At 39.7% G+C, this 27,175-nt stretch overlaps 1 protein-coding gene and 1 pseudogene across 8 annotated transcripts in view; one reads left to right on the top strand and one right to left on the bottom strand.

The window, feature by feature from the left end:
• AMBRA1 (autophagy and beclin 1 regulator 1) overlaps nt 1–27,175 on the top strand; it is a 177,498-nt gene that overhangs the window by 3,994 nt on the left and 146,329 nt on the right. The window lies entirely within an intron of this gene.
• On the bottom strand, nt 16,078–16,715 carry LOC144234197 (cell division control protein 42 homolog pseudogene; annotated as a pseudogene).

The following is a 27,175-nucleotide window of genomic DNA, read 5'->3' on the forward strand; positions in this document are numbered from 1 at the left end:
GAGCTCTTCAGATATTAACCGTTATACCATCGTACAGCAACAGTGAGCAGATGTCATCTAAGTTCTTGAACTACTTGTTTCTTTCAAGGGAGCATTATGCCTGACAGTCATGGAAGATAGAGGTGATAAACATTAAACCAGCATTGGAGGAACTTACTAATAATGTGTGTGGGAAGGAGTGAGTGCCTGGAAGTACCGGTGAAAGACAAGTGTTAAGTGCTCTATGTGTAGATGGGGTGAGACTGAGAATGTTTACTCCCTCTTTTCCAGTTAGTCCTGCCTGTGTGTCTGTAGATTAATCTTTTACGTCTTGTTCTCTGCATTTTCTTAGGGTTGGTAATCTCCACTTCTCCACCTAAACTTTTTCCTTTCTTCATGGAGTATTGTTCTTGTGCTGTGTTGTTTCCTAAGGTACAGTGTATTCCTATCAGACCTTTTGGAACTATTTCTTTTTTTCAAACTTTATTTTTATTTATGTTGAGAGTGATAGAGAGCAAGCAGGGGAGGGGCAGAAAGAGGGGGAAACAGAATCTCAAGCAGGTTTCATGCCCTCAGTGCAGAGCCTGATGTGGGACTCGAACTCGCAAACCATGAGATCATGACCTGAGCCGAGATCAAGAGTTGGATGCTTAACCGACTGAGCCACCCAGGTGCCCCTCTTCTTCTTCTCTTTCTTTTTAAAGTTTATTTATTTATTTGCCTTGAGAGAGAGAGAGAGATTGAGAGCGTGGGGAAGAGGCAGAGAGAAAGGGAGAGAGAGAAAACCCCAAGCAGGCTCCGGACCATTCGTGCAGAGCCCAAAGGGGGTTTGATCTTACAAACCATGAGATCATGATCTGAGCCAAAATCAAGAGTCAGATGCTCAACCAATTGAGCCACCCAGGTGCTCCAAGTTTGTTTATTTATTTTGAGAGACAGAGAGCATGTGCGTGAGTTGGGGAGGGGCAGAGAGAAAGGTAAGACAGACAGAGAGAGAATCCCAAGCAGGTTCCATGCTGTCAGTGCAGAGCCCCATGTGGGACTTGATCTCATGAACCATGAGATCATGACCTGAGGTGAAATCAAGATGCTGATGCTTAACCAATGGAGTCACCCAGGCTCCCCTATTCTTTTTTTTTTAAGTTTATTTATTTTGAGAGAGAGAGCATGAGTGCACACATGCATGTATGAGAGCAGGGAGGGGCAGAGAGAGAGGGTGAGAGAGAATTCCAAGCTGTTTCTGCACTGTCAACACAGAGCCTGACACCGGGCTCTATTTTGTGAACTGTGAGATCATGCTCTGAACCGAAATCAAGAGTTGATGCTTAAACGCCTGAGCCACCCAGGTACCCTGGAACTATTTCTTGAGTGTGACTCTCTGTTTCAATACTTGCCTTTTCAGACTTTTGTTCATCTAGCAAATATTTATTGAATGCTCATTAGATCCTGGGTTACAAAGGCAAACAAGAATATTCTTGCTGTTATGGAGTTTATTCTGGTGGGGAACAGAGTTGACCAGGAATATGATAAATACTGAAATTTGGGCTGTTCTCTGAAAGGAACAAACAAGGGCTGACAGAAAGATGAAGGAGTGAGTAGGGCACTGGGTGTTCATGGGGAGGATTGGAGTCTTTAGTCATGGCATCTTTAATCCCCTTAAAAAGTTGCAATCACAACATATCATGATTCAGTAAATTAAGGTTCTCTTGCTGCCATCACAATGGAAGTCTTCATTTAAAATTGCTACATGTAGGGCGCCTGGGTGGCTCAGTCTCTTAAGTGTTTGACTCTTGATTTCAGCTCAGGTCATGTGTCAGCTCAGGTCATGATCTCACACGGTTTGTGAGTTTGAGCCCTTCACTGGGCTGTGCTGACAGTGCAGAGTCTGCATGGGATTCTCTCTCCCTCTCTTTTTGCCCTTCCTCCACATGCAAGCTCTCATGCCCTCCCCCTTAAAATAAATGAACTTAAAACAAGATAAAATTGCTGTATGTAATATTTGTTACTTAGTGTATGGTGACACTGGATTTGGCACAATAAAGGATGACTATGACTTAGAAATGTCTGGCATGCTTGGCTAATGTGTTTAATTTTTACTTATAATGTGACCTGAATTTAATTAGTTTTCATTTATTATTTTTTTCTAAAATAATTATTCTTTGGAATTTGAGTTCAGTGAATTTAAACACTGGATACATGACTTCAGATTTATTTGTAGCAGGGACTAAGCTGAAGTACTTAGCCTTTTATAAGGGGAAAGACTTAGAAGGATTGTTGTGAAACAGAGAGGGAAAATGTAGGCTGCTGCTGAGTATGTGTATATAATAATATGTACTTATGATCTTGTTTAGTGCCTTTTTTTTAAGATATTAAAAGTGTTTTGTCACATGTTTTACTACTGCTTATTGGAATCCTATTTGTAGAGTTAACTGAGGCAAATTTCTCATTTCATGATTTCATCATTTGTTTATTTCTGCTTCTCAGGATAGAACGTGTATTCTCCTATGAGCTAACATTGCTTTGTTTTAGGTGCATGTGCTTATGATATAATGGAACATTTGAAATTTTGCTGGGTTGCAGAGGATTAATATGCCTGTTTGATATGGGGAGAGATTTGGCATATTTCAGCCTAGCTGACCAGTGAAAACAGGGTAGAAAAATACGTCTTCCCAGACTCTTAATAATAACCTAGTGACACTGCTTCTTGGAGCGAGGCAATCTGTGTCCAAATCCCAGGGCCACTATTTACTAACTCTGCAACTTGTGCAGATTACTTAACCTCTCTGTGCCTTTCTTCATGTGAAGAATACCATACAGTTATGAGAAATGAATGAGAGACTGTATGTGAAGCATTTAGAGTAGCAGATAGTGCTATATATCCCAGCTGTTATTGTTTTCAATATTATTATTATAACCAACATAAACATTATATGTTCCCCAAAGGAAGAACAAACAATAGTGATGCTTAGATTGAAGTTTAGTGTCTTTTGAGAAAACCTAAACAGGAAATAGGAAGTTTCGGTGTGCTTCAAGTGAAAGTGAGAGGGTATGTCTTTACTGGGAGAGAGAAACCTAGAAAGCAGCAGTGTCTGAAAGAATTCCAAATAGAAGAGACATGGCAGAGTTTTGAGGATTCTGTTATATATGTGGCAAAACAGGCCAGAGCTGTTTTAGGAGCAGAAAAACATTTCTTTGCAAAACAGGTAGTAAATTCTAGAATCTGAATTTTTACCATGTATTTGAACTGTGATTAGTACTTGAATGATTTGGAAGAAATTGACTAAAGGCATGGAAAAGAATGATATTTAGGGAAAAGTCAAAGTTACCAAATCAACTTGGGTAAACTTCTGGAAGAGTGAACTTATATTTCATATAGTGGTACAGGAGTCCAGTAGAGTTAGTTTTTTATTCTTGTCCCTTTATGTCATTATAAATTGTGGGTGCATCAGTTTGCCTTAACTATCTGTTTTTGTTTTCCTCTGTGAAGTCTGTAAAATTCCTGCGCTGTCATTTAAAAAAACCCATTTGATGATAGTGGAGTCTTGTTTTATTCATTCGTTCATTCATTCATTCATTCAATAAATGTTGTCTACCACTGTGGTATATGTTGTGGATACCATAAGAGCTGATCAGAACTGTGGTTATTGAAGTGCTTTGTGCCAGGTACTATACCAAGTGCTTTGTGTCATTCTTTGTATTCTTAAAACAGTTTTATGGTGTAGGTACTTTTATTTTCCTCATTTCATAGATGTGGAGGTTGTGGCAAAGAGAGACTTTAAGCAGTTTGTCCAAGGTCTTAGAGCTAGTTAGTGGCAGCCCCAGGATTTGAATCCAAGCAGCCTGGGTCAATAGTCTCCTGCTCTTAATCCCTAAATTATACTGATTCAAACTACTTTAAACAATTCTAAACTCTAAACTACTACCACTTTACTGAGACTAGAGTGACAAAAATACTCTTGTCCATGCCCTTCTAGAGATTGTTGTCCAGAGGAAAGAGAGACAGTAAACAAAAAATACAATAAATGAGTAAATGCAAAGTGTATCAAGCCCTATGATAGAGAAGTAAAAAAGAGATTATGGTAGGGGACCCTGAATTATATTGGAGTCTTGGGGAGAGTTTCTCTGAAGATGTGATATTTAAGCAGAGATTAGAAGGATGAAAGGGGGAAGGCGAAGGAAATAGCATATATGAAAGCCTTGGGGTGGAAAGGAACATGGCACAATTTGAGAAGCTGGAAGAAGATTGGTGTGGCTGGAGTACAGTGAGCACTGTAGGAGGAGGTGAAGGGGCATCGGCATAGGCAAGACTGTAACAATTTTGGATTTTTTTCCTAAATATAACTGGAAGCATCGGAAGATTTTAAGTGTGAGTGTTGTGACCTAATATATGATTTTAAAAGTTTGCTCCAGCTACATTGTGGAAAATTTTGGAAATTTGTGGGAAAATTTTTGGAATTTGTGGAAAATTTGAAAGAAGTGGGGGGAATATGATAGTTAAGATGCCTTTTTGTGGTCCAGGCAAAAGACGATCATATCATGGCTTGGACTAGGCTGTAGGCAGTGGAGATGGAAGGAAGTAGAAAAATTGAGGGGCACCTGGGTGGCTCAGTTGGTTAAGCGTCCGACTTCAGCTCAGGTCATGATCTCATGGTTCGTGGGTTCAAGCCCTGCGTTGGGCTCTGTGCTGACAGCCAGCTCAGAGCCTGGAGCCTGCTTCAGATTCTGTCTCCCTCTCTCTTTGACCCTGCCCTGCTCACGCTGTCTCTCTTTCAGAAATAAATAAAACGTTAAAAAAAATTTAAAGAAGGAAGTAGAAAAATTGAATGGATACATTAAAAAAATTTAATGTTTATTTTTGAGACATATAGAGAGAGAGACAGAGTACAAGCAAGGGAGGGGCAGAGAGAGAGGGAGACCCAGAATCTGAAACAGGCTCCAGGTTCTGAGCTATCAGCACAGCGCCCGACGTGGGGCTCGAACTCACAAACCTTGAGATCATGACCTGAGCTGAAGTCAGATGCGTAACCGACTGAGCCACACAGGTGCCCTGATACATTTTTTTAAAATAGGTTCTTTAGAATTAGGACAGGCAAGACTTAATGATGGATCGTATATGTGGGAGGAGAGAAGAGTCAAGTATGATTCCCAGATTTCTGGCACGAGCATCTGGATAAATGAAGTTGCCATTTCGGGGATGGAAACATTTGAGGAGGAGCAGATTTTCACTAGAGTTGGGAAATAGAAGGAAGACCTCAACTTTAGTCATGCTGAGTGTGAGCTGTCTGTTAAAAACATGTGGAGACATCAAGCAAGTAGCCTTTGAGTGCTGTTGGCAGGGCCACTGGCAGTAAATCTGATGCTCTTGGTAGAGAGTTGGTATTTACAGTCCAGGAAAATGGGTACGATTACCTAGGAGAATGTATGTATAGACTAGCAGGAGAGTGTTCCCGATGCAGAGCCAAAGAATTTGAGGAAGTCTCAGAAATCCACTGAAGTGGGTTTAAAAAGTAGGAAGGGAGAAAGTGGAGATGGTCTATATATTTTGGTAATTAGCATGTCTGTCTTCCCATAAGAAGTAATACTTTAAGAAGAAGTAATATAATAAGGTCCATGAAGATAGAAATAATACCTTTTTATTTTCTCCTTGGTGGCTGAGGCTTGGTATCTTGCCCAGGAGGTTGGATTTAAGGAGAAAGAAGTTTAAAAAAAAAAAAAAAAAAGGGAGAAGAGGTCAAGGAATGAGGATAAGTGCAGAATGGAAAGAGAAGTGATTTTCATGATTTGTATATGTGGCCTTGGAATTTAAGGGTTTATGTACTTTTTAGTTTTGCTATCATTAGTTTCTCTTTTCAGTTCCCTACTTAATATGTCTTTGTATTTTGGTATTATTGGCTCTTAAAATTCATTCCTTTCCTTTATTTTTTATTTTTGCTTTCCTATGGTCATTGTTGCTATATATAGTTAATTTGCTGATGTTCTTGGTTATTTGCTTTATTTCTTTATCTTTTCACTTATTTATTGGCTCTTGTTGCCACATAGAATATGTATAAATGTGACTCTAGACTTTATTTTGGTTTCTACTTTGTTTCCATTTACATATTCTTTGCTTAGAGTCTAATACACTATAATGAGATAATAGTAAACATTTTGGCTACCAGTCTACCTAGAATTTTGTATGATGACTTTCCTGGGAAGGGCTAAGCATTCTATGGATATTGTTCCCATTAGTTCTTCTAGCCTTCCTTTTTTTATTTTTAAAAATTTTTTAATGTTTGTTTATTTTTGCGAGATAGAGACAGAGAGAGAGAGAGACAGAGAGAACATTAGCAGGGGAGAGACAGAGAGAGGGAGACCCAGAATCTGAATCAGGCTCCATGCTCTGAGCTGTCAGCACAGATCCTGACATGAGGCTTGAACTCACAAACCGCTAGGTCATGACCCGAGCCGAAGTCAGATGCTTAACCACTAAGCCATCCAGGTGCCCCTTGTTTATTTATTTTTTAAAAAGTTTTTATTTATTTATTTTAAGAGAGAGAGAGCATGAGCAGAGGAGAGGCAGAAAGAGAGGATCCCAAGCAGGCTCTGCACTGTCAGTATAGAGCCTAATATGGGGCTGGAACTCATAAATGGTGAGATCATGACCTGAGTCAAAATTAAGAGTCCAATGCTTAGGGATGCCTAAGTGGCTCAGTTGGTTAAGCATCTGACTCTTGGTTTCAGCTCAGGTCCTGATCTCGTGGTTGGTGAGTTCCAGCCCCTCATCGGGTTCTGTGTTGATGGTGTGGAGCCTGCTTGGGATTCTGTTTCCTTTTATCTCTGCCCCTCACTTGAGCTCGCTCTCTCTCTCTCTGTCTCCCTCAAAATAAACTTAAAAAAAAAGTCGGACACTTAACTGACTGAGCCACTGAGGTGCTGCTATTTATTTACTTTTTTTTTTTTAAGATTTTTTTTTTTTAAACTAGGCTCCATGCCCAACGTGGGGCTTAAATTTATGGCCCTGAGATCGTACTGTACTCACTCTGTACTGACTGGGTCAGCCAGGTGTCCCTTAAAAGATTTTATTTTTGGGGCGCCTAGATGGCTCAGTCTGTTAAGTATGGGACTTCGGCTCAGGTCATGATATCACTGGTCGAGAGTTCGAGGCCCGTGTCACACTCTGTGCTGATAGCTCAGAGCCTGGAGCCTGTTTCAGATTCTGTCTTCCTCTCTCTCTGCCTCTCCCCTCACTCATGCTCTGTATCTCTCTCTCTCTCTCTGTCAAAAATAAGTAAACATTAAACATTTTTTAAATATCTTCTTTTTAAGTAATTCTGCAAACCCAATGTGGGGTTTGAATGGACAACCCTGAGATCAAGAGTTGTATGTTCCACTGACTGAGCCAGCCAGGGGCCCCAGAATTAACCATTTTAAAAAGAACAATTCATTGGTGTTTATTACATTCATCATGTTTTGCAACCACCACCTCTATCTAGTTCTAAAACATTTTGATTACTCCAAAGTAAAACAGTTTCTCTTCATTTCCCTCCTTCCACCAGCCCCTGGAAACCAGCCGTCTGCATTCTGTATCTACAGATTGATCTATTCTGGATATTTTATATAAGTGGAACCATAACAATATGTAACCTTTTGTATATGTATATATCATAATTTGTTTCTTTACCCATTGAAGAACATTTGAACTGTTTCCACCTTTTGGATATCATGAATAATGCTACTGTAAACATGCATGTACGTGTCCTTGTTTTCAGTTGTTTTGGGTATCTACCTAGGAGTGTAATTACAGGGCTATCTGGTAATGTATTATTGTTGTGATTCTTCCTGAACCATAGGGGTCAAGCCAACATCTGCAGCTTCCACAGAGTGAGTGATTTGAGAGTTGTTGGCTGGGCTTACGTTGGGATTGAGAATCTTTTTCCTTTATATTTAACGTTTTGAGGAACTGAGTTCTTGTAACATACTGGTTTTATCATTTGCATTTTACTGATGGGGTAATTGAGGTACAGCATCTGCATGGTTTTAACTTCCTATCATCTTCAGAGCAAGTCAGTGATGGAACTGGGAATTTAAGACTCTTAATCATGTTCTTTGTCTAAGATGACCCATTTAAAGCCATGTTGCATTTACATGAAGCTGTTTAAAATGGGCTTCCTATATTTTATAATCTCTTGAAGGGATATTGTTCAGGTGGTATTAAGCAGATGTTCTTTTCCCATAGCAGACAAGAGGGAATGTGTTTTAATTGCAGCAGAAGGGATATAGATTACAAATTATAAAGAACTTCCTGACAACAAGATACTGGGATATTACCAAGGAAGGTTGTGAAGTATCTTCTTCAAAGACTTAGTAACTATCTTTGTAGGATGATTTAAACATGGGCTTATTAAGAAATGAAGGAGATGAGAAAGATGACTTGCTGAGGTCCCTGGTAACCAAACTCCAGGACATCGTTGTTTGATGGTTAATCAAAACAGTATCTCTGGCATTGCAATGAGTATATTTTCATTTTCTTTATGAAGAAATAATCAATAGAGACTAGGTAAATTGCTCAAGGTCTCCTGGTAAAATGGAAGATTAGCATTCTGAATCTTCTTGGCTTCCATGTTCAATGCTCACGGATGTGTTCTTTATCGTAAATGAGTCTTTTCATGGCTATGTGATGTATTATTGTTGTGATTCTTCCTAAACCATAGGGATCAAAGCCAACATCTGCAGCTTCCATAGAGTGATTTGAGAGTTGTTGGCTGGATTTAGATTAGGACTGAGAATCTTTTCCTGTAAAAATTGTTTTGGTCTCCTGTTACACATGTAGAAATGGGAACACATTATCAATAACAGACTAAAGTAATAGATTCTTAATGGCTGTTTAGAAGGGCCAGATTAAAATTGCTTAAGGTGAAGGTGCACATGATAAAAATGCATTTTTGTTTTGTAGTGCTTGGAAAAATAGAAGCCCAGATGGGGAAATGAACATTGGATTCTGCTCTAGAACATAAATATAAAAATACTCATTAAATGCAGTATTAAACTGCCAGTTTATTTACTGTTATTCTTTTTTTAATGTTTATTTTTGAGAGACAGAGCTTGAGTGGGGGAGGGGCAGACAAAGAGGGAGACCTAGAATCTGAAGCAGGCTCCAGGCTTTGAGCTGTCAGCACAGAACCTGATGTGGGGCTTGAACTCATGAGCCTTGAGATCATGACCTGAGCTGACATAGGACGCTTAAGTGACTGAGCCACCCAGGTGTCCCAAAATTGCCAGTTTAAATGCTCAGCTCAGGAAATGCTAAAGTTAAGGTACTGAGAACATTAACACATTCACCTGACAATTTAGGGTCTACATTAAAGTATCTCATAATAAGGATCTATTATTAAAATCACCTTTTGAGGGGCGCCTGGGTGGTTCAGTCTGTTAAGCGTCTGACTTTGGCTCAGGTCATGATCTCACAGTTTGTGGGTTTGAGCCCCACGNATTAAAAAAATTTTAAAAATGACCCTTTGAGGTCCATGGGTCATTAACTGGGAAGCTAAACTGGGAGAGGGTATTACCATTGGTAGGTTGCTTTAATGGAGAACATTATTATGTCTATTTTAGTTGAGCTATGAGAGCATTTATTTGTTCACTTCTCTGCTACTACAAATATCATCATATATATTTATTGAGCTTTCTTGAATTGGCAACAGTTATTACCTCTGCAGGATAAAAGAGAGGGGAGCCAACTTTTGAATACTTACCATACACTGGGAATTTTATATTTGTTCCTCCATGTAATATTCATAACAAACCTATAAAGTGCTATAAAGTGGACGGTGGTATCTCTATTGTAAAGGACAGGGAAAGTGAAACTTTTCCTTGCCAAAGCTTATACAGATGGTGAATGGCAATGCTGAGATGGAGAAGTTAGAGTCTTCTGTTTTAAGTTAGTATTCTTTTTTTATATTATCACTTCTTTTTTAAATTTTGTTTTATTTATTTTAAGTAAACACTGGGTTCCATTCCCACTGTAGGTCTTGAACTTATGACCCTGAGACCAAGAGTTGCATGCTCTACCAACTGAGCCATCCAGGTGCCCCAAATTAAGTGTGTTCTTTGGAGGTGCCTAAGAGGTGGCTGTGAGAGTCAGGAAGAGTTTTGATTCTCTCACTTTGCTTAAACCAGAGCAGTTCTCTTTTTTATTTATTTATTTATTTATTTATTTATTTATTTATTNCCCAGGCGCCCCAGCAGTTCTCTTTTATATGTTAGTGTGTTCACATAAGATTTCATTTGGGAAAAGGGTTCTGCTTCTTAAAGAAAAGAAAGACAACCTGGAAGGCCACTGAGGAATCATGAAAGAAAATTAGTTAAAAACGTGAAGATTGAAAAGTGGCTAAATTACATTAACTGCCAGTCAGGAAATTATGTCAAAATTTTAAGTGACTTGATGTCCCAGCCGCATGTGCAGTGCAGTTATTCTGTCCTTAGGGAGTGTGGGATAGTGGGAAAAGAGCAGGCAGTCTAGAGTTGGAATCCTGGCTCAGCCCCTGGGGTGGCCGTGGGGGTTGGGAATACTCTGTAAACCTTGTGTGCACAAACACCTCTCTTTCAAGAGTGGCTGTAAGGATCAAAAATAGCCTTCACCTTCAAGATGCCTGGCTCATAGTGGATACCCCTAAAATACTAGTTGTTGCTAAGATGATGATGTTGTTGATGGCTTTTTTTTTTAAAGAATCTATTGACATTCTCCCACCCCCTTACCCCCCATATATCTGAAGAGCTTATTCCATACCGAGGATGGGCAGTCCTTTACCTCTGTATGTACCTCATTATGGTGTTTAGCATGTGTACTTTGGATAGTCTTTGAACTGTGCATGATTACTTATTCATGGATGCATCTATTGTTGATGAAAAGAGAAAACCTGAACTTCGCTAAGTTCATTTTCGTTGAACTGGAAAGAAAGAAGCAGTAGTGGAAAGGAATCTCATAAAATGAATGGAGAAACCTCGGCTTTTGTCTTAGAGCTACCATTAGTGAATCTTGTAACAATGGACAGGTGAATTTAACTTTATCAGATCTTATGTTCAAAATGATGTCTAAGTCACTTTTAATTCTTGTATATTCATTGTTTGACCAGAAAGGTTAAAGATACTTTATTTTCATTGCCAAAATTTTAAAAATTTGCAGCAGTACTTTTGGAGAAGGAGCTTTATGCTGACCTGAGTTGGCAGGCTTTCATTTCTGCTTATTGAGTATGATCAGGGCAATATTTTATATGGAAGGATATTGTATATTAGAGCAGAACTGAAACAAAGAACAATTGTAAGGAAGCTAATGTGAGATTATCATTTGTTCTGGATGATAGTTGGATTCTTCAAACCCATAGCACTTTGTACTTCCTTCTGTGTAGTACTTGACACATTTCAGTATGGTAGCTATATAGTTACAGTATACAACAGTTGCAGACTCCTCACTAAACTGAAAGCTCTTTGAGGATTTGTTTACCTTTCTGTCACTGTCACTACAATAGTGCTACATAGTATACTCTCCCCAAAATATACTAAATGGGGGAAAATTTGATCAGAGTCAGCAGACATATGTGGAAAATGGCTTCTGCCTAAATACACTAAAAACACTAAATACTGTGTTAAATTTATTGACTCTCCTGTTGGTATGTGATAATATAGAAAACCCCAGTAAAGTAAGAAAAGCACATGTTTTATAGCTTTGAACACCAACTTTACAATGTCGGTAAACTTTAGCAACTCACTGTTTGATTATGGACAAGCAATTTCACATTGAGCCAGTTTTTGTCTGTAAAATGGGAATGAGGTAGGAGGGGGCTTTAGAGATAGAATATATAAAACATTAGCACTCACTAAAAGTGGTAATAGCTACCACAAAATGGATGTTTTAAAAATTATCAACCGTACATTTTGCACTTATGCTTGAAGGAGTAGTATATTTTCAGAGAAGTTTGTTTGCTTTGCCTTGAATATGTGGGAGAATTATCCCCTCTAGCAGTTTTCTGCTGAAAAGAAATCTTTTAGCATTTCTTCCTCTGTAGGCCCCCAGGATAGTTCATGGAGGAGGCATTTGGGATCTGAGAATAGCTGCTGAAGACCTTGCATTTGTGCGTATCTCTTTAGAATGCTGCTTCTGTATTATACTGTCCTCTCTTTTTCACTCTCACTAAATGATCCTGTCTCAGCTACTGTATATTACATGATAAACATTTGTCAGATTTGCCCCAGTCAGAAAATATTCTATACCTGCCATCCTGCTTGGCACTTAAAAGATTTTTTTGATGCTCTCTATGATAGAGTGATAATAGGTGAAGTAGGGAAGTTGCAGGGCAATACGTAGTATATAGAATCTCATTTTGATACACAAAACAAAAACTATTAGATGCCTACATGTTTGTCTAAGCAGTGAGTTTACATAGTTATCTCAGGAGGGTTTGGGAGGGAGACAGACTATTTTTCACTTGTTACTGAGCAGCATATGTTACCTTTTTTTAAAAAAATGTAAGTTAGGGGCGCCTGGGTGGCTTAGTCAGTTAAGCGTCCGACTTTCACTTCGGTCATGATATTGCGGTTTGTGGGTTCGAGCCCCGCGTCGGGCTCTGTGCTGACTGCCAGCTCGGAACCTGGAGCCTGTTTCATAGTCTGTGACTCCCTGTCTCTCTGACCCTCCCCTGCTCACGCTGTTTCTCTCTCTCTCTCTCCTAGAAATAAATAAAAAAACATTAAAAATTTAAAAAAAATGTAAGTTAAACTTTTTGAGATAATAGTAGATTTACATGCAGTTTTAAGAAATAATGGTGTGAGAGAGAGATCAAGTGTACCCTTTACCCAGTTTCCCCCAATTTTTTTTTAAATTTTTTTTTAATGGTTTATTTATTTCTAGGAGAGAGAGAGAGAGACAGTGTGAGCAGGGGAGGGTCAGAGAGAAGGAGTCACAGACTCTGAAACAGGCTCCAGGCTCTGAGCTGGCAGTCAGCACAGAGCACGACGCGGGGCTTGAACCCACGAACCGCGAGATCATGACCTGAGCGAAAGTCGGACACTTAACCGACTAAGCCACCCGGGTGCCCCCAGTTTCCCCCAATTTTAACATCTTACCAAAACAGGATATTGCCATTGAAACAAGGTACAGAACATTTCCATCACTACAAGGATCTCCCCTGATGCCCTTTTATAGCCACACCCACCCCCAAATTATAATGATCAAACAGTGCAATGGGTAAAGTTGCAGTAAAGCTTTATGCAGAGAATCAAGGGAAAATACCCACAGGAGAAGGTGGCCCACCTCCTACCTCCTTCGTGCTACCTGTAACCCCCCTAGGCAACCGCTAATCTGTTATTGTTTTTTCAAGAATTTTATGTAGATAGGTCAAATACAGTCTAAAAAAGGATGTTATGTAAATAGAATCATATGTAACCTTTTGTTTTATTATGATTATTTTTTAGATTTTATTCTTAAGTAATCTCTACACTCATGTGGGGCTCAAACTGACAATCCTGAGGTCAAGAGTTGTATGTACCCTCTACTGACTGAGCCAGCCAGGTGCCCCTGTATGTACCTGTTTAGTTAGTTAGTTATAAAAAGTTTTTTTTTTTTAAGTTTATCTGTTTTTCAGAGAGAGCATGAGGACGAGCAGGGTAGGGACAGAGAGAGAGAATCCCAAGCAGGCTCCATGGTGCCAGCACAGAGCCCAACGTGGGGTTCAAACCCACAGACCATGAGATCATTACCTGAGGGATTGGCCTTTCCACTCCACCTAATTCCCTGGAGATTCAGCCTGGTTGCCTGAATCAATCAATACAGTTTCTTTCTTTTTAATTGCTGAGTAGTAGTTCACGTTTTGAATGTTACATAATTTGTTTCATCGTTTGTCCATTGAAGAATGTCTGAATTTTTCTCCAGTTCCTGACTATTAAGAATAGAACTGGGCGAGGGGTACGGGGGTGCCTGGGTGCTCAGTCGATTGGGCGTCTGACTTCAGCTCAGGTCATGATCTCTCCTTGGGTTCAAGCCCTGCGTAGGGCACTGTGCTGACAGCTCAGAGCCTGGATCCTGCTTCGGATTCCCTGTCTCTCTCTCTCTGCCCCTCCCCCACTCACACTCTCTCAAATTAAATAAAGACATTAAAAAAAAAATAGAACTGGGGCACCGGGGTGGCTCAGTTGGTTAAGTGGCCAACTTTGGCTCAGGTCATGATCTTGCGGTTTGGGAGTTTGAGCCCCACGTCAGGCTCTGTGCTGACAGCTCAGAGCCTGGGGCCTGCTTCAGATTGTGTATCTCCCTCTCTCTCTGCCCCTCCCCTACTCATGCTCTGTCTCTCTGTCTCTCAAAAATAAATAAGTGTTAAAAAAAGAATAGAACTGCTGTGAACATTTGTGTACAAGTTTTTGTGTAAGTTTTGCATTTCTCTGGGATGAATGCCTGAGAGTGGAGTTGCTGGGTTGTATGGTATGTCTTCTTTAAATTAAAAAAAAGAGGGAGAAATTGGGGTGCCTGGGTGGCTTAGCCTGTTAAGTGTCCGAATTTGGCTCAGGTCATGATCTTGCGGTTCGTGAGTTCGAGCCCTTTGTTGGGCTCCGTGCTGACAGCTCAGAGCCTAGAGCCTGCTTCAGATTCTTTGTTTCCCCCTCTCTCTGCCCCTCTCCTGCTCACACTCTGGCTCTCTAAAAAAATAAACATTTAAAAAAATTAAATAAAATTACAAATCATAACTAACATAGCTGTCTAGGAGGCAAGTAATCGTTAGCTCTGGTGAGGTTAACCCCTTTTATGGATAGGTAGGTTGAGGCATGGATGTCAGGGAATCTGCCTAAGGGTATATAGCATGAGTCACTGTGTTCTGATTCAGATTCATTTGAATTTATTCATTCTCTCTTCTGAATCAACTTTATAATTATGACCTCCTAGATATGAGGACACAAAAAAGAATTTTTCTGTATCTGAGGTTTAATGTCTGTTCGATAGAAGCAGTGTGTATAGTGGTTAGAGCATGCCCTTCGGCAACTGATTTGGATTTTGAATCTCTCCTCCACATGAACAAATCATTTAACCCCTCTAAGCCTCAGTTTTGTGATTCACAAAATGAGATGGAGATGATAGTACCTACCTTCATAGTGCCATTGTGTGAAATAAATGAGATAATGTATGAAAGTGCTTAGCCCTGCCAGGTGTGTAGCAGATGTTCAATGAATGTTAGATAAAAGAACTGCTTTAAATATATGTTATGTTCTGCCACTTGTGTTTATCAGTTGGCCATAATTGGATAAATACTCGGATTTTTCTGCCATGTACTTAAAAGGCTTTAAGATCACTGTTTACTTTTGAAGTAAAGATGCTTTGAATGCTACTTTAAATTTAGTCTTATATGTAATTATTTAAAAATAGGAAGTAATGTTGACTTGTATTTATTATAGTATTAAGTTATATGAAAATATTTTAAAATTTCTCCAGCTTTGTATTTTCTCAGGTTCATTCATAGAAAAATGGGAAGTGATTCTCAGCTATTGATTTCCTCTCTTTAATTTGCCCCCCCCAAAAAACATTACTTTCCATAATTTGTTTAATGTTTATTTTTGAGAGAGAGAGAGAGAGAGAGAGAGTGTGTGTGTCTGTGTGTGTGTGTGTGTGTGTGTGTGTGCAAGCAGAGGGAGGGTCAGAAAGAGAGGGCAACGGAAGATTTGAAGTGGGTTCTGCGCTGACAGCAGTGAGCCCACTGCGGGGCTCAGACTCACCAACCATAAGATCAGGACCTGAAGTCAGATGCTCAACCTACTGAGCCACCCAGGCATCCCATCCATATTTTCTTCGTAGCTTATTGAGTACTTGAAAGTATCTTCAATTTTTTTTAATGTTTATTTATTTTTGAGAGACAGAGATTGTGCAAGCCAGGGAGGGGCAGAGAGAGAGGGAGACAACAGAATCTGAAACAGGCTCCAGGCTTGGAGCTGCCAACACAGAGCCTGATGCGGGGCTCGAACCCACGAACCATGAGATCATGACCTGAGCCGAAGTTCGACACTTAACCAACTGAGCCACCCAGATGCCCCTAAAGTATCCTTAATTTTTTTTTTTCAAAAACGAATTTTAATTTTTAATCTTTAATTTAATTTAACATTGCTTTTAGTACGATGCTGACCCCAGCTGTGTGGAAAGGGCCCTGAAGATGTTCGTAGCAGCACAGCCCTGTGGGTCTTCGGTTCTGGAGGCTCCAGGGCAGCCAGTATTGCTTCGTTAGGTACATTCCTTAGGCCTTTCTGTGTGAGTGCAGAACACTCTACGTACTTGTCCACCTTCTGGTCACGGGCCAGCTTTTCAGCAGTCTCTGGAGTGATAGGCTTCTGTTTGTTTTTGGCAAGTTTCTCAGTCAGAGACAGGTCATCTCGGAGATCAGTTTGGGTCCCAACAAGCAAGAAAGGAGTCTTTGGACAGCGGTGAGTTATTTCAGGCACCCACTTCTTCACATTTTCAAATGAGGATGGAGAGACCACTGAAAAACAGACTAGAAATGCATCTGTTTGTGGATAACTCACTGGTCATAATCCGTCGTAATCCTCTTGCTCTGCAGTATCAAAAAGTCCAAGAGTATGTGGCTCTCCACCAATCATAACTGTGACTGCATAGTTGTCAAAAACAATCAGTACATGGTCCGATGGAAATTTGTTTATTGTGTAGGATATCATGAGGCGCGTTTTACCAATGGCACCATCACCCACAACAGACACTTCATTGTCTGCATTGCTGAAACAGTTTTGTATCCACTTTAAATATTTCATATTCAGTGATGACCTCAGCTTCTCCACCAGGGCATTAGTAGCACTCCTCAATTTTTAATTACGTAATCACATAAGCTTCTTGAAGGCAAGGATGTTCAGTAAAGTATTCTCAGTGCCTAAAATAGTGCTGAGTACATAGTAAATGTTCAATAAACATTTCTTGGCTGTCCTTGCTTTTGCATCCTTCTCCTCCCGTTTTTAAGAAATTTTTAAAGTTTATTTGTTTATTTTGAGTGAGGGGGGGTGGAGAGAGAGAATCCCAAGTAGTGTGTGCACTGCAGTGAATTCATGAAACCGTGAGATCGGACCTGAGCCCAAACTGAGAGTCAGTCACTTAACCGAGAGCCACCCAGGTGGCCCCTTCTCCTCTCCCTTCTTTAAGTGTTTTTTATTCAGAAAGTTGGGGAAATGGAATCCATGTACTAGTCAGAGCTTAGAATGGCTAGGTTCTTAAATCCAGTAACTTATTTTGATTGGCTGAGAGATGTGATTGGCAAGATGGAGGAGCATCTGGACCTTTTACCATAAGAGCTCTACATTTACTAATTTGACTTCTTTTCCTGAAGCCTTGAGGGAAATTTTTTCTTTCCCTATTCTAGTCAGCCAAGAACCTGACCTGGGCTGACTCTAACATTGGAGCACACTGAACACAGTATCTATCGCCTGAGCCGAGGACTGGGAGTCAAGTTCTGATACTAGCTGAAGAAAAAGCCTGAGTTCAAATCCTGCTTTGGCTACTGACTCCTCTTGCATTTCTTAACCACTTCCAGGTTTTATTTTTCTTAAATAATCTAATCTCAATAATCTCAGTAATCTCATCTGTCCGGGGGTTTGTGAAGATTCTTGGTTAATGTTCTCCAAGCTTTTTACACTACTTTGCTGTGGCTCCAGGGGTCTGCAGGAATCCTGCGGGCCATGTGTTCTTTTGGGGAGGAGAGTTAAACTTCTTTTTCCCAAAGGCTGTGCAGAAAACAGAAAGATGTGATCCTTCATGATTTGAAATCCGCTCTACTTCAGCCTCCTTGTATTGTGGGTGGATGAAAGGTATGTTGTTGCCAAAGTCATTAGGCCTGTTTGCCTGAGGCAGTTGGGGTCATTTCCCAGTTCTGGGGTTAAGCCCTTCTTACCTCTGAAATTTCTTCCATCAAAAGCTACTCTTTTTTCTTTGCTTACTAATAGAAAATCTCTTGCCATTTTTGTGCATTTAAGGCCAACCTTCCTGGCTTCTTGATCCTGTTGACAGTTTGGGACTCAAAAATTGAGCTTCACTTTCTTGTTGGTTCATTGGTTTCCTTACTTGAGCTCTTACTTGAGTTTCCAGGGCTTCGTGTTCTCAGGGCACAGTGTCCCTGAATAGTTTACAGATAAAACTTCATTCCTTTTTTTGTTACCCTTCTGAGGTAAGTGGCAATAAGGAAAATTGTCAGTCTCAAATTTGGAACTTACGGCTTTCTGTTTCCAGTTTTGATCACACTCTGTTTTTGAGTACAAACTCTGCCGTGTTTCAGACATTAGGTCACGTTGTTTTTACTTTAGGAAGCCCTAGTAAGCAAACTCTGCAACAGGAAAGCTGGTGCTTTTTCCTCCTCGTTATGATAAGAACAGTAATTAGAATTTATTTAGTTTTGCATCTTCAAAGCGTTTTATAAAGCTGTGAGCCTATTTGTAATATACCCTGTAGAGGTGTGCCTTATTCTGAGTTGATATATATAAAAACCATTGGGGGTGATGGTGGATATGAGAACAAAAAAGAGGTCATATTGCTTGCTTACCTCTTGGTAAATTTGGGCTGACACCTGTGTACCGGGTACTCAATTCATTATTACCTCTTAGCCTGATTTTCTAGATGGAGACAATTGTATTTTAGAGTTTTATAATTCAGAACATAAATGTGCATATCTTCAGTAGGGGGACAGGTTCTATTAGCGTTTTATCTCTCGGCTTTTGGTTCTTATAAAGGATCTGTGTATAATTTTGATTGTATTGGTTTTGATTCTCTCAAATTATTTGCTTCTAATCTGTCAGGTGGTTAATTAGAGGCACTCTCTGATTCTGCTTCATGGCTCCTGTAGTTTCCTCTGGACTCTCTCAGAACAGCAGGTGCCAGACTTCTTTGTACCAACTCCCGTTTATTGTGCACTGTCCTTATTGTTAGTGCCTAACTTGGCTTTTACTTCCAAAAGTAGTAACTCTGCCTTGAACTTTTTGTAACCCATTTCTTCTAATGTACTCCAAGGACACTATTCCTTTAAGTTACAAAAAGGGTGTTATTACTTTCAGTTTGTACATGGAGTAAAATGAAATTCAGCACCCGTGTGATTTGTTAAAGATTATATAACAACTCAGTGGTGAGAATCAGTCATTGAAGCTTCTTACCTCTTTGTCTTATCTTTACCTAATAAATCACATCACCTTTGTATCTGGCACTTTCAAGCCCAATAATATAATACCTCCTATTGCCTTCCGTGCTCTCAGAATATCCACTGCCTCTGTACTTTGTTCTGAATATGCTGTCTTTCAAAGATGAAGCTGCCAGCCCTGGAACTGACACAGCCCTTGAGCCACATCCTGTGGTCAAAACAAGTCACAGGTCGGCCTGTATTCAGGGGATGAGAAATATGTTATCCCTTGATGGGTGAGGCAGCATGGGAGTAGAGTAGGAAGGATTTGATGGCAGTTGTCTTTGGAGAGAGTCTAGAATAGGCTAGTAGACTAAGTTGGTTATAGAGAATCTTCATTTCGAACTCTGGCAGTGCAAGGAGGTCACTAGCACTTGTGCCCTGCCATATGGATGAGAAAGGGTTGGCATGAGACCATACATGTAAGAGTCCCCTTCTTTTTTCAGATGTGTTTATGTTATAGTTCATGTTTGACAAAAGAGTATGCACAAGTTTGACTGAGTATGCAGAATCACATCTTATGTTGCTTAATGTTTTCAAGATTTATGTTCTGGCCTAGCAGCCAGACAAAAGTAAATTTGCTGTGGCATCTCTCTCTCTCTATTTCCTGTTGATAAGTAACTTTTCTTTGATGGAGTTGGGTCATGGTGTAGGGTAAATACATCGTAGCTGGATTTTGTGATACAGTCTCATGTGGTTATTTTATCAAATTCAGAGTCCTTTCTGGTCAAAGAGTTTGGAGTCCTTTTTTTCTCTCAAAAATTATGCATTGATGTAAAGAAAGGGGTGAGAATTTTTTCATTTTCCTTGCTGTCATTCTTTAATTTTATTCTCCTTTGAGGAGATGAACCTTACAAATATAAAGCAAGCAGATTTCCAATTGATTCTGTAAGGCAGTAAAACAGTTATTGAGAGGCTAATACATGTGAGGCTAGTAAATTACTAGAAGTGAGACTGACTAGGAAGTTCTATCTCAGGCACTATGGAGTTTTCTGTAGTAATTAAGAATCCATACTCTGGAGCCAGACTGTCTGGATTTGAATCCTGAATCCACCACTGACAGTATGACTTGTTCCCTTGGGACCTCTTAAACCTGATGGGGTGGCTATGAGGATCATAAATTATTTTATGTAAAGTGCTGAGAACAGTGCCTGGGACATGAAAAGCACTGTGAGAGTGTTAGGTATTGTTGTTTTAACCATTACCTTGTGGCTTTATTTCATTTTTTTAAAGATGTCAATACTCAGATCTTTTATATGAAATGGTTTGAAGACTGCTGCAATGGGCAGTTTCATTTGCCTAGAAGAATTTGTATTAAATTTAATTTGTCTGATATTTTTTATTTTTCTTACTGCTATTTTATCTTATTTTTTATTTAAAAAAATTTTTTTTAATGTTTTATTTATTTCTGAGAGAGAGAGAGCGAGCAAGGGAGGGTCAGAGAGACAGGGAGACACAATCCGAAACAGACTCCAGGCTTTGAGCTGTCAGCACAGGACCCAATATGGGGCTCAAACTCATGAGCCTTGAGATCATGACCTGAGCCAAAGTTGGATGCTTAACCACCTGAGCCACCCAGATACCCCCTTACTGCTATTTTAATATTTATTTTTATTTACTTTGAGAGAGATAGAGAGTAAGTGGGGAAGGGGCAGAAAGAGAGGGAGACAGAATCCCAAGCAGGCTCTGCACTCTCAGCACAGAGCCCGATGCAGGACTTGAGCTCACAAAACTGTGAGATCATGACATGAGCCGAAATAAGAGTCGGAAGGTTAACTGAACCATCCAGGTGCCCCTCTTACTGCTATTTTAGTTTTAACTCTTCATCATGGAATGAAATTATTATTCTAGTACAAGTATTGGCATTCTAGAATAGTGAGCACTTTTCATTTGGTAAATCTTTTAATCCTCATGGTAACCCTATTATATACATACTGTCAGTGGTCACATTTTATTGGTGAGGAAACTCAAGTATAGGCTGGTTAGGTAACTCTTTCAAGAAACCAAGAAACCTTATTTTACCAAGAAATTGACAGAGTTGGTATTCAATTGGCCAGTCTGATTTCAGGGAACATACACCACTATACTGTGCTATCTCTTATTTAGAAATTATGGGTTAAGAAATTACTTAAGATTTCTCTATCTAGATGTAACCACATTTATCACTTTGGCATATTTTAGGGTATCTTTTATTTTTTTAAGTATTTCTTTATTTATTTATAAGTATGCTCCACATGGGGCTTGAACTCATGACCCCTGAGATCAAGACTTGAACCAGGATCAAGAGTCAGATGCTTAACCGACTGAGGCACCCAGGTGCCCTGCCCCTAGAATATCTTTTAGAAGTCCATACACAGTACGTACACAATTCAGGTAATGGTTGAAGTTTTTCTGCTTCCAGCTGTGCTTGCCTTCAGAATGTGTTACCTGTGTCTACCTGTTCTAGATTGGTGATGCTTTGCTGGAACTTTCTTGCCCACCTCTAAGCTCAGTCTAGACTAGGAGTCAGGCAAAGCTGTATGGAAGCATTCTAGTCTGGTTGCTGGCTGTGGTGCTCATATTTTGGATTTTGGATTTGGATCCTATATAGTGTCATTTGAAGTGTCCTAAAATGTCTTGTAAAAACTCCTATTAATGAAAACAAAGCTGCCAATTGTAGAAAACTGTGTATGTTTCCACCTACGTAGAGTTTCTAAAGAGTACTGGGCCACTTTTAGGCCTCTAATTAAAGGCCTGACATTCTGTTGCTAATTTTCCAGTTGTTGGGAGAGCTTTACTTATGCAAGTAGTCCTAGATTTAGTATTTAAAGAACTTTTTTTTTCTTTAAAGAATTAACCTTGGGATGGATCCTCTATATTATGGAATATGTGTTGGTATTACACAGTTGATTGGACCCCTAGACTGTCTTATAGTGTATAGTGGAAACAGATGCAGACACTCAAGAAATGAGGTGATGGGACTCATTTTAACAGTCCTTTCCAGGTCTGTTAGTTTTCTGATTCACACCCCTGGAATGCTGTTGGAAGGTAGGATTTGGGGTCTGAATTTTTAGCCAGGTTGCAGATATACTTCTGAGTTGGTTCTGTTCTTATTTTTATGAGTGAGAGAGAGAGAGAGAACAAGTGGGAGAGAGGGGCAGAGGGAGAAAGAGAGAACGAGAGTGAGAGAGAAAGCGAGAGAGAGAAAATCCCAAGCTGGCTGCATACTCAGCGTGGAGCCCATTGCAAGGGCTGGATCCCGCGACTCTGGAATCATGACCTGAACCAAAATCAAGAGACACTCAACTGACCTAGCCACCCAGACATCCCTGGTTCTGTTTTTTAATTTACTTCACTTTTGTAGAGGTAGCTCAAATCTCATTTAATCATTTTTGCTACACAAATATACTTTATCTTCCTGAGTACTTTTTACTTTGTTGCCTGGTAATAATAGCCTTTGAACTATTTCTTAGAAAAATCTGCTACTCTTGAGAATGGTGGCATCTCAGGTCTCCGGGGTTGGCTGTCTTGTTTGGTGAGGGAGACCTTGGTGAGCCCTGAGGAGTGTTCAGTGCTAATGACAGCAGCAACAGCAACACTTTGGATGTTCCACCACTCTTTTTGTGTTGGAGCCTCACCACAACCTGATGAAGTTGATATTGCCATCCCTGTTTTACAGAAAAGGAAACTAAGTCTCAAAGGGTTTAAGTGACTTGCCTTAAGTCCTCTAGGGAGAAGGTAAAGTTGCTGGCATTAGATAGTCAAACTGCTAGGGGAACCTTTAAGTCTAACTTTTAGTTCCCACTGGGTTGTGGCGTACTCTCTAGGTGATTTTTGTTGGTAGTGATTAAGTACAATTATGTCCTAGAATTAAGAAGAGCAAGTCTTTAAAGGTGGTTTATCTTCCCATCTTTTATCAGTCATGTTATGGGGGGGGAGGTGGTTTTGTACACGTTTCAGTGTGTCCTTCTGGTTCTCCTTGCATAAGGCTTTGGGTGACCGAGAATTGATTCTGGGGACTGTGTAATGGCATCACAAAGACTATTCTTGGCACCCTTTGTCTCAGCCTGCTTTAAGGGACAGATTGGGAAACTTGTTTCTTCCTCCTTTTTAAAAAGAGGAATGAAAAACACACTTGACTGGCACTTCCTCCTCAGCAACGGGGCCTGTCTAACTTCAGTCTGATTTAGCTCCTTTTGTTCCTTATAGAGAACAAAGTAAAATCTCTTCTCAGGTAGCTGTAAGGAGTGTAAGTCTCTTATCCTTTTAAAGAAACAGAGCAAATATTTTTCTTCAGACAAAAGAGAAACTGTGCAACTGTTTTAGGCCCTTTGACTTCCTGGCATCAATCCAACTTTCTCTTGTTTGAACTTTTAGTGTGTCTAGATCCTTGGGAATTGATAAATAAACTCTTTGGTGAGCCCAAACCTGAGTTTTTAGTTTTCTTGATAACTGGTATTTGTAGTAGCTCTTTCCTCTTCCGATTCCTGTAGGAACTTCAGGTCATATCGCATTTTCCTGACTCGTACGATGTTTATGACCTATATTTTCTAACTCTTGAGTTACACAGGTTCAGAAGGTCAGATTTTTTTTTTTTTGGTATGAATTGGACTGCTGCTATTTTCACCACATTGTAAGATTGTAAATGGTTTACTTATTTAATTTTTAAAGTTTAATATTCTGAGAGAGAGAGAATGCTCGTGCATGAGCCCAGACAGAGAGAGAGAGAGAGAGGGAGGGAGGGAATCTCAAGGAGGCTTCATGCTGTCAGCGAAGGGCCTGATGCAGGGCTCAATCTCACTAACCCACAAAATCATGACCTGAGCCGAAATCAAGAGTCTGACGTTTAACTAACTGAGCCACCCAGGTGCCCCAAGATTATAAATAGTTTAAATGTATTTCTGTGAAAGTACTTTTATGTTCCACTCTTAAGACAAGGGGCCCTCAAAACTCATTAAAAATTTTTTTAAATGTTTATTTTTGAGAGAGAGAGAAAAACCAGCATGCAAGCAGGGGAGAGGCAGAGAAAGAGGGAGACACAGAATCTGAAGAAGGCCCTGGGCTCTGAGCTGTCAGCATAGAGCCTGATGCAGGGCTCAAACTCAAGAATGTTGAGATCATGACCTGAGCAGAAGTTGGATGCTTAACTGACTGAGCCACCCAGGTGCCCCCAAACTCATTTCTTACAAGTTTCTCTGTATTAGGTAAAGGAATTATAGGCTCAAAAATATTAGACTCATTAAAGGGTTAAGATGAACTAATGGGAATTATATTTTTGGCACCTTCCTGGTTAGTAATTATTCAGCTGTGTGGCAGTTTAACTTCCAGACCTTTGGTACTAAACTGTGAGTTGTCAGGGTCACCAAGTAGATTATTTCCTTCCAGTTATTTCATCCTTAGTTTATTCAAGGAGGTTGGCCTGCAGCATGCTGACATTTTCAGTGTCTATGTATTTGTATTGTGCACTAATGAGGGATGAGAGCTGTACCGTGAGGATACAGGCTAGAGTTTGTTCCTTCATCACTCCTTAGGGAACTTTGCAGTGTGTGTCTAGGAACTTGGACTTGTGTCTTTCTGTAGAATCTTTATGGCTTTTTATATTTTAATATGCCAGGAAGAAAACTCCTTTCAGCACAGGCTATAAATATTTTCCCTTCTGTGTTTGGATACATCTAGTTGTATACTTTTCAGATTGTAACCATTTGTGAAATGTAAAAAGCCCATTGTTGTTTCACCCTTACAGTAAGCATTTATTACTTATTAAATTTAAAAAGTGAAAAGAACACTACAGAGTGTGAACAGGGGAGGAGCGGGGTGGGGGGGGGGGGACAGAGGATCCAAAGTGGGCTCTGCTCAGACAGCAGCGAGCCCGATGTGGGGCTTAAACCCACAGGCTGAGCTGTGAGATCATGATCTGAGCTGAAGTCTGATGTTCAACTGACTGAGCCACCCAGGCGCCCCTAGTTATTTTATTTTTTATATTTCTTTTATATCACTGTTCTCTAAGATCTTTGGGATCATACTGTATGTGTAATTTTGTATTCTGCTTTTTACACTATATTTTTTCACATCATTAAATATTTTAAAAATAAATTTTGGGGGCACCTGGGTGGCACAGTTGGTTGAGCATCTGATTCTTGATTTTGACTTAGGTCATGATCTCATGGTTTGTGAGATTGAGCTAACAGTGTGGAGCCTGCTTGAGATTCTCTCTTCCCTTCTCCCTCTGCCCCTCCCCTGCTCACGAGCCCTCTCCTCTCTCTCTCTTTCTCAAAATAAATAAACATTTTAAAAAAGAATTTTAAAAATAGATTTTGGAGGCACCTGGGTGGCTCATTCAATTGGTTAAACATCCGACTCTTGATTTCAGCTCAGGTCATGATCTCGCAGTTTGTGAGTTCAAGCTCCTCAGTTGGGCTCTGACAGCTCAGAGCCTACTTGGGATTCTCTCTGCCCCTCCCCTGCTCAATCTCCCTCTTTCTTTCTCTGTCTCTCTACAGTAAATAAACTTAAAATTTTTTTTTGAATAGGTAATGCATTTCAAAAATAAAAGTGACACAAAACGAAAACATTTGACAAGTCTTGTTTCCATATTTGTCTCCATTCATTCTCTCCATTTAGCCCCTAATAAGTGACCATTAATTTCTTATTCAAAAAGTAGCATTACTATGCATATTGCTTTGTACTTCGCTCTTTCTCCCCTATTAGCAATATTTTATTTTGGAGATTTCTTGTTATCAGGACCCAGAGAATCTTCCTTACTGTAGATTAGTCATCTAGTCCCCTTTTTACATTGACGCTTGAGTTCCCAGTTTTTTGCTATTACAAACAGTAAGACAGAAGTAGTAATTAAAGGGGGAAAAAGTGTTTGTTCTGCTTCAGTTATTAAGGAAAAGTTCTTTCCAAAGGAATGCCAGCTAATGTAGAAGTAACGATGGAATTTGAGAATCTACATTTTTTTCAGCTCCTAAAGGAATTAATTCAAGAGGGAATCATCAGTGACTACTAAACCATTAAGCAAAAAGTTGAGAAGGAACAGATATTCACTTGATGCCAAATATTAGCCATAGATGGCTAATTATAAAGGGGAGGAATATAACTTTATAAAGAGAGCTCTGGCAGTTACAAACTACAAAGTAGTCATATTTTGCCAAATGATCACATAATTTTCCAAGTCCCACTACCTCAGACAACCTGATGTGTGCCACCTAATGGGCTTCATCATGGCAAAGGGTGGGGCGTGGGAGGTGGTACACAGATAGCATCACCTGTGAAGCATTATTGCCAAAAATACTTAACCTGAATCTAATCCGTGTTTTAGACCTAACCATCTGTTTATAGTAAATGTGAGGGATAGAGAGGTAAGCTAAATGGCACTGTGAAGAAACAATCAGACAAAACTAGGATGTAAGACAGTCTCCAGGTCACCTGTCCTGTGCTTTTCAAAAGCTTGAGAATAAGTAAACATAAAACCAACCAAAGCCAAATTTGGAAGCCATTTTAGAATAAAAGAGACTAAAGAGACATAACATCCAAACTAATTGCTTGAGTTTTTATTGGACTTTGGGTTTTTTTTAAGCTGACTATTAAAGACTTTTTTTAAATAGTTGGGGACACTTGAATGAAGATTGAGTATTAGGTGATAGTCAGTGTACTTAATGGTATTGTGATTATAAAGTCAAACACCCTTATTCCCTGCACATACACAGTGACGCAGATAAGGTTAAAGCACCTTGATGCCTGATGAAATGGTACAGAAAAAAATAAAACATGTATATAGTGTGTCCGTAGAGACAGATAAAGCATATGTGACCAAATGTTAACAATTCTTGAGTCTAACTGGTGAATACTGTGTGTTTATTGTACTGTTTTTTCAACTTTTCTACACATTTGAAATGTTCCATAACATTTGATGAAACAGTACTACAGTGAATAACATTTTATGTGTATTCTTCTGAAATGCCATTTTATTGGGTTGCATATTCCATCGTACAGAGGAGCCACAATTCTTTAATTGTTGCATGTGTGTGTATTTTGCTGCTAGT

Source organism: Crocuta crocuta, unplaced genomic scaffold (assembly GCF_008692635.1).
Source record: "Crocuta crocuta isolate KB4526 unplaced genomic scaffold, BGI_CrCroc_1.0 scaffold330, whole genome shotgun sequence".
NCBI classification, from domain to species: domain Eukaryota; kingdom Metazoa; phylum Chordata; class Mammalia; order Carnivora; family Hyaenidae; genus Crocuta; species Crocuta crocuta.